Genomic DNA, 14451 nt, shown 5'->3' on the forward strand with positions numbered 1-14451 from the left:
CAAAAAGTGATTTTTTTGTATTCGCACATATACTGTAATGATTTTACCTGATAGCAGCAGAAAGATGGGTTATGTTGCCCAAAACTAGAACAAACTGTACCGTCATATATCGAACACGTATGAACGGATTGACTCCTTCGACAGATTACTCGAGAAAATTGCGTCTAGTTTTAAAATATCATTGAAAAGGCATCTTCTCAAGAGACTTCAGACAGGATGACTCCATTTTGCCTTTCATTTGTTGTCATTATGATAATAATCATTATTATAGTACTTATTTCCTCTGAGGTGTCTTTTTTTGTGTTGTGCCCATTGAATGTATGTTAATGTCTATGCATGTGCAGCTGCTGTGTTCTCGTTGTCATCATGTAATTGTGTGTAAATGATGTCAGTCTGTATCGCCACCGTGTGTATTTTTATTAAGAGCCCAGCAGCTAATCAGGACTCAAACAAACACACAAAAACATTGCTTTCACGCACCTTTTTTTTAATGGCTGGTTGTGATTTTTACCAATGACACCCCTCTCAATCAAAAGTGTTCTTCTTTATTTCCTCTCTTAGGTTGTTACTCACACACACACACACAGTGTTTTGTTCCACTCCAGAGGTCTCCGCCCTGAAGCATTTAGCTGGTTTTTGGTTGTTAGGCGTAGCACATAATATGAGTGACAGAGGTGTCCTGTACAGCAATCATCTTGATGAATTGCTCTGACCCTGTGTGGCGCTGTGAACTCCCCATGACTGGAAATATTTTAGCAGCCTGCTGTGTTACGAGAATTTCAAGCTTCTGTAAATGACAGAATGAGGCTCTTGTGTTCTGTCCTCCAAAATACACTTTTTTGAGTAATAGAAGAAGAATGGTCGGATTGTTAGTGCAAAGCTATACGATATGTTGCTGTCAGCATCACCAACCGTGTTAACACTTTCTCTTTCATTGCTTATTTATTTATGATTTCTCACACAAGCAGACTGAATGTGACCCAGAGACACTCTTTAAAATGGATTTTCAGGGGAATAAATAGGGCTTTAAATTGCTGCTTTCCCTCGCGGTTGCTACTGATATCTGTCGATTTATATTTGGATTCACAAAGACAAGATTGAATAAATACATGTACTGGATATCAGTGAGAAGAGGATTTTCTGGCCTCGTCTTTCATTTTGGATGACCGCAATGCAGATGATATATTCAGTCTTATTCGCACCTCTCCAGAGATGACACATTGAGTGCATTGCATTTCAAAAACACAATGAGTCAGTGCATGAATTGTGAATGTTTGGTCATTTAACTCCCCGGGTGAAAGGCGGTATAGATGTCTGTCAAAGTATGAGTCCGAAAAATTAACCCACTTCCTAATTCACTCTCTCCAGGACGAGTCTAATTGTTCCACATGAGTTTATTATCTTCATGAACACAGCATCTAATTCAAGTGGTTTAAAATACCAGTTGGGGCAAAGCACGTCAACTTCAGCATGGGATTATTCTGCATGATAATCTCTTCTGCATTTAACTTCTTAAAGTGCTTGGCATAAAGTTTAAGCACATATCGAGCAGAGTTGATGCAGTTCTTGCCGTTTTTCAAGTTGAAACAACTCTGACACAGTTGGATGTTAACCAGACTCGTGTCACTAAATACCTTAAGTAATTACTGCCCTTTGAATAATTGAAAAGAGTAGCTTACAGATAATACAAAAGCTAATTTGATCATTTTAATTTAATTATTCTTCAACAAGAATTTTTAATTGAAATAGCTAATGAACTGTTGAAGTCTTTTTAACTGGAAATTGTCTAATTTCAGATCCTATGCCTCAAGTGATCCCCTGACTCATCTTTTAGGTGAATAGCCCGAGGTATTGCCCTAAAAAAATAAGAAAATTAATAAAGCACTCAAGGTCATGTGCCAGGAAATTCTGAGAGGAGCCATCCATCTACTACTCCGAGGGACCGGCCAAGGTAAAACAGGCCGAGGCTTCATATTTCTTTAAAATGACATTAGCATTTTCAAGTGCAACAATGAAGAAGAAGAAGAAGTGTGGCTTAGAATTACAATAGCTCATCAGATGTTGACTCTACTGCAACCAGGGAGCCCTTTCAACGCACACCATGAGGTTGTTTTTTCATCTTTTCCAACCTGTTAATATCTTTATGTTCAGTAGCGGAGACACGAGCATGTGCAATTTTGTTGCCTGGACATTTTGATTTCCCCCCTTTTCATGAGTCTGGCACCTTGGCTGTTGTCATCCAGTCCTCCTCACACCTCACTCAGTTAAAAATAAACAGCACAAGGAAGCAAGAGAGCCCGCTGCCCGACAACACACACACATTCTTACACACTCCACATCCCACATCACATGTCATCTCAGACACCAGCCAGTGCATCGGGAGCACTTGTGTAACAGTATGAAGGGCCCTTTAATCTGTAATTTGCTGCAATCAGAGACCCTGGACCTTTGGGGTACAATGAGTCAGATACTTGAAATTGATCTCTTGCCAGACATCAAACAATGAGGGTATACAGTTCTATTTTCTGTATCTGAGCTCCTTGCTTTGCCCTGTTGGTAAGCTTAATGCGAAGTCTGTGGTGACACATCTGATTCAGTCTAACTTGTGGACAGCAGCTGAGGTTTTGATCCTGAAAATGACTGGAAGTCTATAGTTTCATCATCCCAGTCCTGCCTTTATTGTTATCCTCATTTGATCTAACATAACATAGAATTTTAAATGATCCACCATGCCACACTGACTTGGCTTGGAGTACTATTTCAAAATAACATTTGCTTATACAAAGTGCTGTTTACATCATTCTTCCGCTCATAAACAGATTCCACTTCCCTCCAGCTCTAGTAATATTTCCCTTGACATTAAAATTCATATTTAATATGCAAAAACATATTGAGCATTTGGTCCGAACGCATTTCGCTTACAGTTGGAAATACAAATTCAGTTTAGTCAGAAACATTATAAGCATTATTTGATAAATAAAGTCAACCTTGTTTTCACTCAGAGAGGTTTTCCTGCCCAATCAGAAACCAACCACGCTGGACAAACACCAACTCTCAGTAGGAAAAGAGTCATAACAGAGTCGATATGTAAGAACACCTGTGAGAACATCACTGTAAGGAACATCATGAGGTAGCTCAGGCAAATGACTTTAGTTGCGTTGCTCCCATTGCTGGAATGTATATCCATTGCACCAACAAACATATGGTCAATTAACTTATTTATGAGCCATCTGAGGACTTAGAAACAAGCAGTATAAACAACAAAACATTACCATTTTATGAGGTGGTAATTTTTTTTAGCAAACAGCTGCTGGCAAAGATGGAGCAACATTAGCATTCATCTCATATTTCTGTCCACCCTGGAAATGTAGGTCCAATATCTTTTCAGTTCTGTTTTGGTCTCCACCAACTGCAGATGGAACCATGTGTCGCTTTAGCTGCTAAATGCTAGCTTTGTATCCCATTGGTGCTGGGCAGGTGTCATACAGTGGGGCTTATTAGAGCGTTTTTGCTAATGCTGCTGGAAACCAGGTGTGTTGTGTTTACGGGAAAGATGCTAAAAAAAAAAAAAAACCCACAGAAATGATCCATTGTTGAATAAAAAATATTGTTTAGAGCAGCTTTAAGCTGCCACTTCCCTTCCCACCATTGTCCTTTGGTAGGCTGCTGCTGCTAAACTGTCAAAATGCTACAAACATTTGCTGCTAATGCTGCTAATGTAGCTTTTTACAGGCCCACTTACTTCTTTGCAGAATTGATTTTGCTGCATATTTCCCTCTCGCTTACTGTTTTGAGCGGGTGTCTACAGGCTCAGTGCAAGCTTTGGTCTCTTATATCATTTATTGGCTTGAGGGATTTAAACATGATTGCATTACGCTCACTGCCCATTTTGACAATTATTTCCCTGTAATAATGACTTCTAAATGGAAACTCACATTTATGAATCTTGTTCAGCCATGAATCTGAGAAATATTTATGGTTTATGTGACAGCTGTCCTTACTGCTCTTTATTTCATAATTACATCTGAAATGCGCAGTGCCTGTTTTGTGGCTCATACACAGCAACACATCCTGATCATCATCCGCTTATCACGATAATGTTTCATTAAAAGGGATTGTTTGCTCCGAGAAGAGTGAATTAATCCACCAACTACCACCTCTTAAGCTTACCGTTTCTCACATTTTTTCTCTTTTTGTTGAATCCCTGTGTGTAACAAACTGTGATTCTTTTGGAGGTTATTTGCAGGGTTGTTTCTCAGCTCGACACAGCAGCACACACACATTGTCAGACTGTGTAAGAAGCAGTCGAGATCATCTTTCAAATTGGCATTCAATCATCACGGCAGCTTATTCGTGAATTTACGTCTGTTTGTTGCTCTCTTGCTGAAATCAAGTCAAGGTGATGCTGATTAAACAGTGAAAACAGTCGTGCATGAAGAGTCCTTGTATTTTGACATCAATTCAATATTTCAGAATCAGCTATGAAACCAGGCTGCACTCAAAAGGCTCCTTGTGTTATTTTATGATGCAGTATTTCAAGCGATCCTTTTTTTTTTTTTTTTCTGCCGGCACTTTTGTTTATGCATCTTGTTGACACGGTCCTCGTGGACCCCCGGGTGTGTGTGTTCTTTCTCAAATCTTACGTTTCAGAATCAGAATTACTTTGTTCAGCAGAGGCAGCAAAGTGAAACAGGCTTTGCTAATCTGCGTTGACACATTACAAGACAGTTATACAATGAGGGAGTGACAAACTTTGTGCAGCACAAATTAACAGGAAGCGTAGTCGAAGAGTTGCTCCAGAATTATCTGCTAGTGCAAAATCACAGATGCAGCAAACATCTGCAGACATAGACAGTTTCATTATTAGTGTCTGAAAACTTCATCAGCTCTTCAGACTGGTTCTAAACATGCGGCGCTGAATTACATTTCTATCTTTTTAAAGTCATTTACAGACCACCAGAGAACCATGTTCCATATAATTATCACTCTCTTAATTACCACTGTAAATTAAAATCTATATCTTTTGATTAACATCAACAAGTTCCTTGTTGGTTTGCCCATGTCCTAGAAGACTACATCCATCAATGCTCGTCTGCACTGGCAGAAAAGCGCCACCACTAATTAGTCAGATCTTGTTTTAAAAAAAATTATCAATTTAAAGTACTAATTATACGAATTTCACTCTTTGGTGTCTGTTGTCCCCATGTCTGGACTGAGTGGGTTTGTCTTAAATATGGAGCAATAGGAGTCAGGGATTACCAGCTAATTAGTGTAACTGTGTCATGGGATTAATCAATTCAAAGCATTTACATATATTCTAATTGTTTTACCAAGCTAATTGGCATCACTGTGCCACAGTTACAGTCTGAGGATTGTTGAAGTTTGTTTGCTTCCAGCAAAAGCCAATATGTCAACCTTCGGCATGTTGTTGTTGCCCCACCAGCTCGTTGAAATTCACACTCCATGTTAAACACTTTGAATGAATGGAAATACATTTGTTCAAAACTCGTTATCGAGGTCTTGCCTCAGGTACAAGACGCTGTATACTGTACTTTACTGTAATAAAAATAGTGGATTGGCTGTATTACCTTCATTGTGTTGTGCTCCTGAACCCATAACACTGCTGGGAAATTAACAAATTTATTCAACTTACTGAAGGAGTCATTTTCAGTCATGAAAAACATACTCTTTGTTATCACTGCGTGTTTCCAGTTTGTTTTGGGATGAAACTCTCTTGAGGGACGGGATTAAATTAATCTGATACTTTCATAAGAAATGAATCATATAAACCAAAGATGGCAAAATTTTTCAGTCTTTGTGGTAGCGCTTTAGATTTTCAAAATACTTTGATCCTTTTAATGATTTCCTCTCTTTTTTTTTTGTCATTTTCTAGACAAATCCTGCAGACTGGGACTCATGACATTTTGATATTTTCTTACAGGCAATTTCTTATTTTTATCCATTAGCCATGTTTGAAATCCCCTCCATATTCCCATGAACATAAAACAGCAGCTCTTGTCAGAAAATGTACAGTAATAGAGTGAACCAAAGAAAACCCAGAATCATCTTGTATTACTTTAGAATTCCCAAACATGAATAAATGAAAAAAGCATTATTTTTGTAGTATTTCAGGTATTGAGAACAAATACTTGTCCTGTAAGTTAAAGGTATATGACGCAGGATTCTCCTGAAGACCAGCACACTCATACATGAGTAATGCCTCTCAATCGTCACTCATGAGCCACTAGAAGTGTCTGACAGTGTATTCATCTCAACACACCCTCACACCTAAACGACTGAACTGATTCCCAATGACTCTGACAATGAGACATAACATCACTAGACAGTACAAGTGACAAGCTGGTAGGATGAAGGCGCACTTAGGTGGACCTTCAATGGACCTTTGTCCTTCCGTTGTTGACGTTGTGAAACGATTTGCAGAAGATTAGACAACTGAACTACAGGTTTGGGAGGACATTATGGGTTAAAATAAGTGCATTGCATACGTCACACAGGACACGAGCAGAGGTCTCCTGGGTGGAAATGTTCGTTTGGCCTATGCATCCACCCCACCTTCCTCCTTTGCTCCTGGCATAATCACTACCTCCACTGGAGGTCGCAACAAGAAACATAAACATGGGTTGTAACGACCTACTTGCAAACTCAACCTGTACAGTTGTTTTTCTGATCTGCAGAGACCCTGCCCTCTGCCTCTATTATCTTTTTCGGGACGCTTCTGAGCTGCAGCCTTTGGGCATTTGGTGTGTGGCCTCCAGCCAATAACAGCTCACCTCAGGAGAGGTCGGGTCTTTCTATAAAGGTAGCGACCAGGTGCTAGACTGTAAAGAGCCCACATCCAGCACCGACATGGCACCGAAAAACAAACAGTAACTGACAATTCGTGCATACTTTAAGGTCAATAAATTATTTTTCAAAAGAGCTTTTAATTAAACAGCCCTTCAGTGCAGCTGATGAAGTGTAAATTGTGCTCAGGGAGACTTCAAACACGGCCAGGTCTCATGGAGGAGAACGGTGAAATTTGCTCCAACATAAAGGCAGGTGTAAAGCTGTGTTCTAAATTAAAGCATTAAAATGCACCGAAAAGTGGGTCATAAGGTCATGCTTATGCATTTAGTCACCACGTTTAAAACTCCACTTGTATTAGTAGATTACTACCACCAACTCACTGTTTTTGGATTCCAAAAGTCTGAAGACCACTCATTAAAATGTCAGAGATAATTGATGCTCATCTGTGTAGCCGAGCATGCTTCAATATTCCAAGCTAATTTAGCTGTACCCTGCAGAGTGAGGGGGCTTGAGTGGGAGGACAACTTGGCACTAGGTAAGACTTCTTTTTCAACCCAATCTCTTTCCTCTGCATAATTATATGAATTAAATTAATTGGGAATGCACATTTGCATATCTAGGTTATTTCTCTTATGGGGGAAAAAGGCCTTTGGAGAGTATAGAAACAATTACAATCCCGCCAGACAGTAAAACACCTCCATTTCTTCCTTCTCGCCATCCTTTTCCCCTCAGTGTTTTACTCCGGGGAGGATTTGGCCTCAGTACTCTGGAGGAAAACTGTGATAACACCAGAGTGCAATATGTGCAGGAGTCACATCCATGAAGCAATTTAATGGACTTTGCAGCCACCTTTAACACACATTATCACCTGACATCTTTGAATTACTTTGAGCACTTGTTGGTATTTATAAAGACTGTTTTTCCAGGGAGGGAATAGTTGGAATTAAGTTCTAAAGGAAATTTGATTGGACCTGTTTAATCTGATACTGGCTGGTAAATGGTACGGGCGGAATCTAATTTTCTGCTCTCGCCTGAGAATTTTTCAATGCTGCATTGTGGTATTAAGCCATAGCTATTTTAAATCAACTAAGCTGATGTATTATGTTGCCAGGGGTGACTACTCAACTGGAAGTTACTTATTACTGGAAGTTTAGAAAAAAAAAATCCTTTGAACTTTACTCTGAATAACAGTTATTATATTTCACAGGAGGGCAAATGCATTTGGAGTGTAATCATTGGAGTGCGAGTGCACGCTTCCAATTCATCCCCGGTGAATAATTCCTCATAGCTAGTGCTACAACTAACAATTATTTTACTGATACATTGGTCACTTGTTCAATGAAATGCCAGAAAATGGCAAACGTGCCCATAAACATAAGGTACCAGAGTCCAAGGTGACATATTCAAATCTGCCATTTTTGCATTGAAATGAAATGCTTAATTCATTAACAGCAGTTGCAGATTAATTTCCTGTTGATCATCAATTATTCGCCTAACCATTTCAGCTGAAAACTTTCCGGCAGATGTCCTTATGATGGCAAAGGTTTTCACTCAGCTCAAATGGAAAATCCTCCTGATTAAGCCACATCATCACTGCAGGCGACTCTGTATAATTCTTGTGTTTCCAAACGTAGCAGACTGTAATATTCCATCCAAATCGATGTTTCTGCGAGCGGAATTACTCACTGAAAAACATACGCAAAACTGAATTTCGCTGATGTGATTTGTAATTAGTCATTTTCCATTCCTGTGTGCTCCAACTCTGCTTTTTTTTTTTCCGGCAGAGACCCTGAAAGCGAATCAGTTCTGCAGCATGAATCCGGAGATAATAACATTCTGCAGGATTTTCTCCAAATGAGGCAGTCAAATAAATTGCTGACGTGAGTTTATGATCAGGGTCACAGACACCCACCCACAACAGAAGGCACTTTTGCAATCTAATATCTGTAGAGGAAAAGCAACATTATGGCTTCCATGTAGTTTGTTGTATATCAATTACTCCAAACCAGTGTGGATATGTGTGAATAAGGGGGAAAAGAACCCTTCATTCCTTTATTTTTCCCACTCAACAAAACCATGAGGCCGATTTGCTCAGCTGTGCAGTCAGCATGTCCATCTGCGGACACATTCATTGTGTCCCTGTTGTCTTTTTTCCCCCCTGCTGCTTTCATGTGACGTTCGGTTCTATTCAGCCCAGCGTCCTCATCAAAGGTCGTGCTGCTCTTCCCACAGCCAACGGGCGTGTTTGATATTCCATCCTTTAAGCCGCATCAAGAAAGAGGGCACTTAAAAACTTGAGCGAGTGTGATTATCTCTGGGGTCCGACGTCACAGACACAGTGAGAGACGCAAAGGGATGGGGGTGGGAGAGGGTTTGGATGTTTTTAATGAACTTTGTTTGTTCGGCAAACTGGAAATTTTCATCATCAGGTTTCCTGTAGCCTCACCCTGGTTCAAATTAGATGAAGAGTGCATTAGGGGATTGGGTTTTTTTTTTTTTAGAGACAGATCAATATGAAGAGCCACACTGCAGAATATTCTTCATATTTGGTTTCAATGCTTTGGACTTTGTGTATTGATAAGATTCAGTTTTGAATCACAAGCTCAATAAGGGGAGATTTCCCCTGTTAAAGCTTGAACCACTGTGCCATCTTCTGGTACAACATAGCTCTGCGCGTCAGATCACATTCTCAGGGTGAAGTGGGCATATGCTGCCCCCTTTTGGTGATTAATGTAAGGTGCACACGTGCAAATGATCACTGCTGTGTGAGGCAAAGGTTATTTTATTCAGGAGTTTTATTGTTTAATAATCAAATTTTGCAGAAAGCTCTCTTGATCCCATCACTTCTGAAGTTTGTGCTTGATGTTGCCTTCAGGTTGGCACGCTGTCTCACAGCCCACAAACGTCACACGGGGTTCCATGGCAAGAGGCTTGCTTGGCTTCTCCGAGCGCAAACACCCAGAGATCAAATGGGCCGTGTTCATGGTGGTCACCAGGAGCATAAGGAAACCTAAAGATAAGAGACACTGGGTTAGCTGAACGCATTTTATATCAGGTGCGCATATTCACTATTAACAGGCTGCTTATTAGCATGAATATTAGCAGTGTATTGGCTTTTTATTAGTCATTATGAAGCACTTATTAATGCCTTATTCTGGGGTTTAGTGTTGTTAGGGGATAGGGAAAACATTGTCATCCATGCACAATGACTTCCTTACTTGATATGAATAAGCAAGTGTTTATAAGTGCTTTAGAATGACTAATAAAGAGCTAATATGCTACTACTGTGCATTTGAATAAGCACCCCTGGTGAATGTGCACCTTAACATAAACTGTTACCACACATTTGATTCAAAATGTGCATCTGCGCTCGAAGGTGACATTTTACCACAATAGACTGTGTTGGCAGCCAGGTCGCGGACACGATAGCTTCTGGTGAACATCGCACCCAGGCCCAGAATGAGAATGGCGTAAACGCTGAATGTGTGGCGCAAGTACTTGGTGAACAGGAAGCTCTGGAGGATGCACCTGAGGGGAGCAACATTTTCAGCCGTTTCTTTAAAATAAAATCTTTCCGTAATTTTGCTTCACAAACAAAAGGCAAAATCAAATGGTTAAATCTCTGGTACTTTTGTCCTTACCAGGTTACAGTGCACAAGAAAACTATGGTGAGGACGATGGTGCTGATCAGTGGGTCCGGCACACCCGCTTCGTACTTAAACACGACACCAAGACCCACCACAGCGTTCAAGAGAGACCACCAGGCAAACACTGCCAGGCCGTTCTGGGTCTGCCACAAATGAAACATCAAATGCATTTATATGGAGACACCTTCAGCTGATGATGTCAAAATGTAACATTTGACCAAATAGTGAAATGAAATTCAGAGGAATTTAATAGGGCTGTCATTTTTGAATATTACAGAAAACCAATAAAGTTTGTTACTGGAGCCCCCTCACCAGGCAGCTTGTCCAGAACACGACACCAGGGTTGTTGATGGCTAGCCAGGCTTTGAACTTGTAGAGGTTGGAGTAGGACATGTAGAGCATGTAGAAGCTGAGGACTGGTAGAAACCACTCGAGTGTGACGGCTCCAAGTATATCGCTGCAGAAAGCGACAGCAGCTTTGATTGCTTATGCACATACATTTCTTTGCAACGTCGCTGTAGCTGCGTGTGCTACAGTACAAACAACTTACTGTCTGTCCCACATCAGCATGCTGCACACTCTTGTGATGTTTATTGTGGTCCAGATCAGGAAAAATACTGGAGGGTGGATTTCCGGGTTGCAGGACTCTGGGCCGAGGACGTTTCTGCAGGTGGAACAATAGCAGTTTTAACGATGATACAGCACCTTGAAGTTATAATTCCATTTTCATTTCATTTTTGTGGTCAGCTTTAAAGACACAAACCATGCTACCTTTTAAAAAGGCTGATCACTGCATTCAAGAGCCAGGCCTTAGACCATAAATCAATCATAATCCAGAAACTTCCTGACCACCAGTCCATCGTCACCTCCAGGGGGAAGGTCTCAGACACGTTCCTGGATGAGGTCTGAAACAGAGCTGAATGCCAAGGAAGAAAAAAAATCCAGACAGTGACACATCAGCTGGGGCAGTCACGGGATAACTAATCTGTAATCAGTCTGTTAATTTGCTCATTTCAAATATACAGTCTCCTAAATACACTGTAAAATATCCTATTTTTATATTACAAACTATCAATCTAGATTGCGAGGTGTGAGGGTGTCTGTGTGATTATCTGTGTGTTTATGATGTCGAGTTTGCCTCATTGGCTCCCATCCAAGTCAGCAGTTTGCAAAAATGGCATTAGATGATTGTCAGGACAAAGTTCTTTGAGTGAGTGTTCACAGTAAAACATCTGTATATGCAGCTATGAGTCAGATATGTACATTTGACTTAAAACCCCTGAAAACGTGGGTTCAGATCTGAAGTATTTCTTTGTATTATTCAATATTCTTGATCAAATACGCAACAATCAAAGTTAAGTATTATTTATCACGAGTTAAACACTCCTGATTGGTGAACAGAAGTATGACATCACCCTTTAACAATAACATATCACAATGAGCACAAGTCAGGCTCATTAAAACCATCAAATTCTCACATTTTCGACCCTCTGCTGCGATCACATGATGGAAATGTTCAGAGGATGTGGAGTCGCTCACCATTGGGCACGCAGCTGTCCTTTGCCAGGGCGAAGATGACGTCTGAGATGATCTGAGTAATAACAGCCAGGCCAACGCTCCCAGCATGTATCACTACATGGCTGCTGCTTTTTGCTGCAAGGAGAGACATCTGGAAGTTCGCCATAGCGTCTGCGTGCTGCTCAGAAGACTGTGAGGGACAACATTTGTCACCATAAGCAAATATCTTGGACATTGGACTGCTGCATGTGCTGTACAACTTTATGGTCATTGATTACACCTGTGCAACGGCTGTCTGCTGGTGCACAGGGCAACTTAACACAGGTATAAGTTTATGTCACTTGTTAACACAAAAATGAGTAAAAAACAACTCTGATAACTGATTAATAATCAAGTCATTTACTAAGCAAAGCTGCTCCAATATGAAGCTTTTTGACATTTTATGGAACAACCAAACTATCATGTAGATTATGTTTAGGTTAGTCAAACAAGAGGGCAATTTTTCTGAAATGTTATGCTCATTTAATTTGCTATTTATTTATTTATTATTTATATATTTATTTTCATTTTTCTCTCATATTCATTATTTACTTTAATCTCATTTTACTGTGCATGTTTTGTAATCTTATTTCCATGTTGGAATATGAGCCTTTTGCTATTATTTGACTTCAAAACATGAAAAGCATGCAATGATTTGAAAACAGCATACAGATGAATAAAAAAATTCACGACTTCCTTTTTCTGTCAATTTTCTTTTATTTGTAAAAAAAAAAGTTTTATGTGAACTGCAAAGTGCGTAATTGTTGCAGTTGTCATATTTTTTTCCAGTATTTACACATTCATTAAATAATATTATTTATCGTCACACATCCATCGTAGATTTCATATCGACTGACATTGTCATTCAGAGAGATACAGCTGAAAAATAAACAAAAAAAAAAACGCGACTGAGTAAAACTCTCAGCTAACGCTCATAGACAGAGTTTTCTTTGTGTCAAGGCTATTTCTACTGGTGACAGACTGGGTCCACTGTCGTTGTAAAGCGGCCGTTTGTGATGCCTCCATGCGACCAGGCCGAGGCGTGCCACAAACATGGCGCTGGAAAGAGCCAGGATGAAAGCTGAAGAGGAAGGAGATTGAACATCCATATGAATCAATGGACAGATTCAACACTGGCAAAAGCTGTGCGGCGTCAAACGGTACCTTCGAAGATGTAAATGTGACTTTCAGGAGAGACAGAATTGCTCAGCGCGCCTGTCAGCCACAGCATTACCACGGGGTAGATGGTCACAACGTAACGCACATGCTCATCGAGGTAGAAGTTCTCTAACAGGAACCTGGGAGCAAAGAAAGACGTAGACAGAAGATTGGAGCTCCTTTGCACACATATCGTCTCTCCGGGGAAGAAAAAACACCAACAGCTAAACGACAGAACGCAGCAGGGAGTCCCACTCACCAGACTGACAGCTTCATCAGAAGCAGCAGCAGTGACAGCGTTGCACAGTCACATCTAGATACGCCCGCTTGATGCTGCACATATATCGTCAGGTTCAGCAGAGTGAAGAGAGTCCCCCATGTTGCATATACTGCTACTCCATTTTGCACCTGATCCGAAACAATGAAAGTCGCTTGAATGACGAGCAATGCCTGAAGCCAGGTTGTAACACACTACAAACTCATTAAAGGATAATTTTTTTTAGCTTGGTCTGAATCGTTGTCTGTGTTTAGTGCCTCAGCACTACAAGCAGGTCACGTAAAGCTTTGACCAGCCTCAAAGGCAGCACTCAATATCCTTATCCTGAGGACAGATTCTGTGTCTGCTTCAAATGCAGTTTACTGCACGCGGTGCTGGTCTGTCACATGACCTTATCTAGTACTTCTTCTTTAATGTAAAGTGCAAGGCAAAGAGGGACTGAAACCAGTCTCAAGGTTTTTGCTATGGCCTGACTCGGCTGCTTTTAACCTCCTTATCTCAGTCGCTCTGTGCACAGACTTAGCAGAGCCAGTAGGGCTGTGCATTTTGGTGAGGATTCACTCTTTAGATATGGGTGATGGAGCAGCCAGCAGCATGGGGACCGGTGGATGGCTGCTTTTACCGTATAATGTGCAGCAGTGTGCAGTGGGACATCACAAATGGAATGCTACTGAATGACAAAATGTCTTTCTAATGTCATAGTTTGACCTTTTATTCGCTGTTTGACCAGAGTTAGATGAGAGGATCGTTATCACTCTCATGTCTGTATGGTAAATATGAAAACAGCCAGCGGCCAGTTAGCTTAGCTTAGCATAAAGACTGGAAACAGGGGGAAACAGTTAGCCTGGCTTTGTCCAAAGGTAAAACTTACCTTACCACTTACTAGCACCTCTAAAGCTCACTAATGAACACTTTTGTTTAATCGGAACCAAAGCCAAAGTATTACAACATCACAATGTGACAGTTAGTGAGGTTAAGAGGTGCTGGTAGGCAGATTTTGTTTTG

Source organism: Chaetodon auriga, chromosome 21, assembly GCF_051107435.1.
Source record: "Chaetodon auriga isolate fChaAug3 chromosome 21, fChaAug3.hap1, whole genome shotgun sequence".
In the NCBI taxonomy this organism is placed as follows: domain Eukaryota; kingdom Metazoa; phylum Chordata; class Actinopteri; order Chaetodontiformes; family Chaetodontidae; genus Chaetodon; species Chaetodon auriga.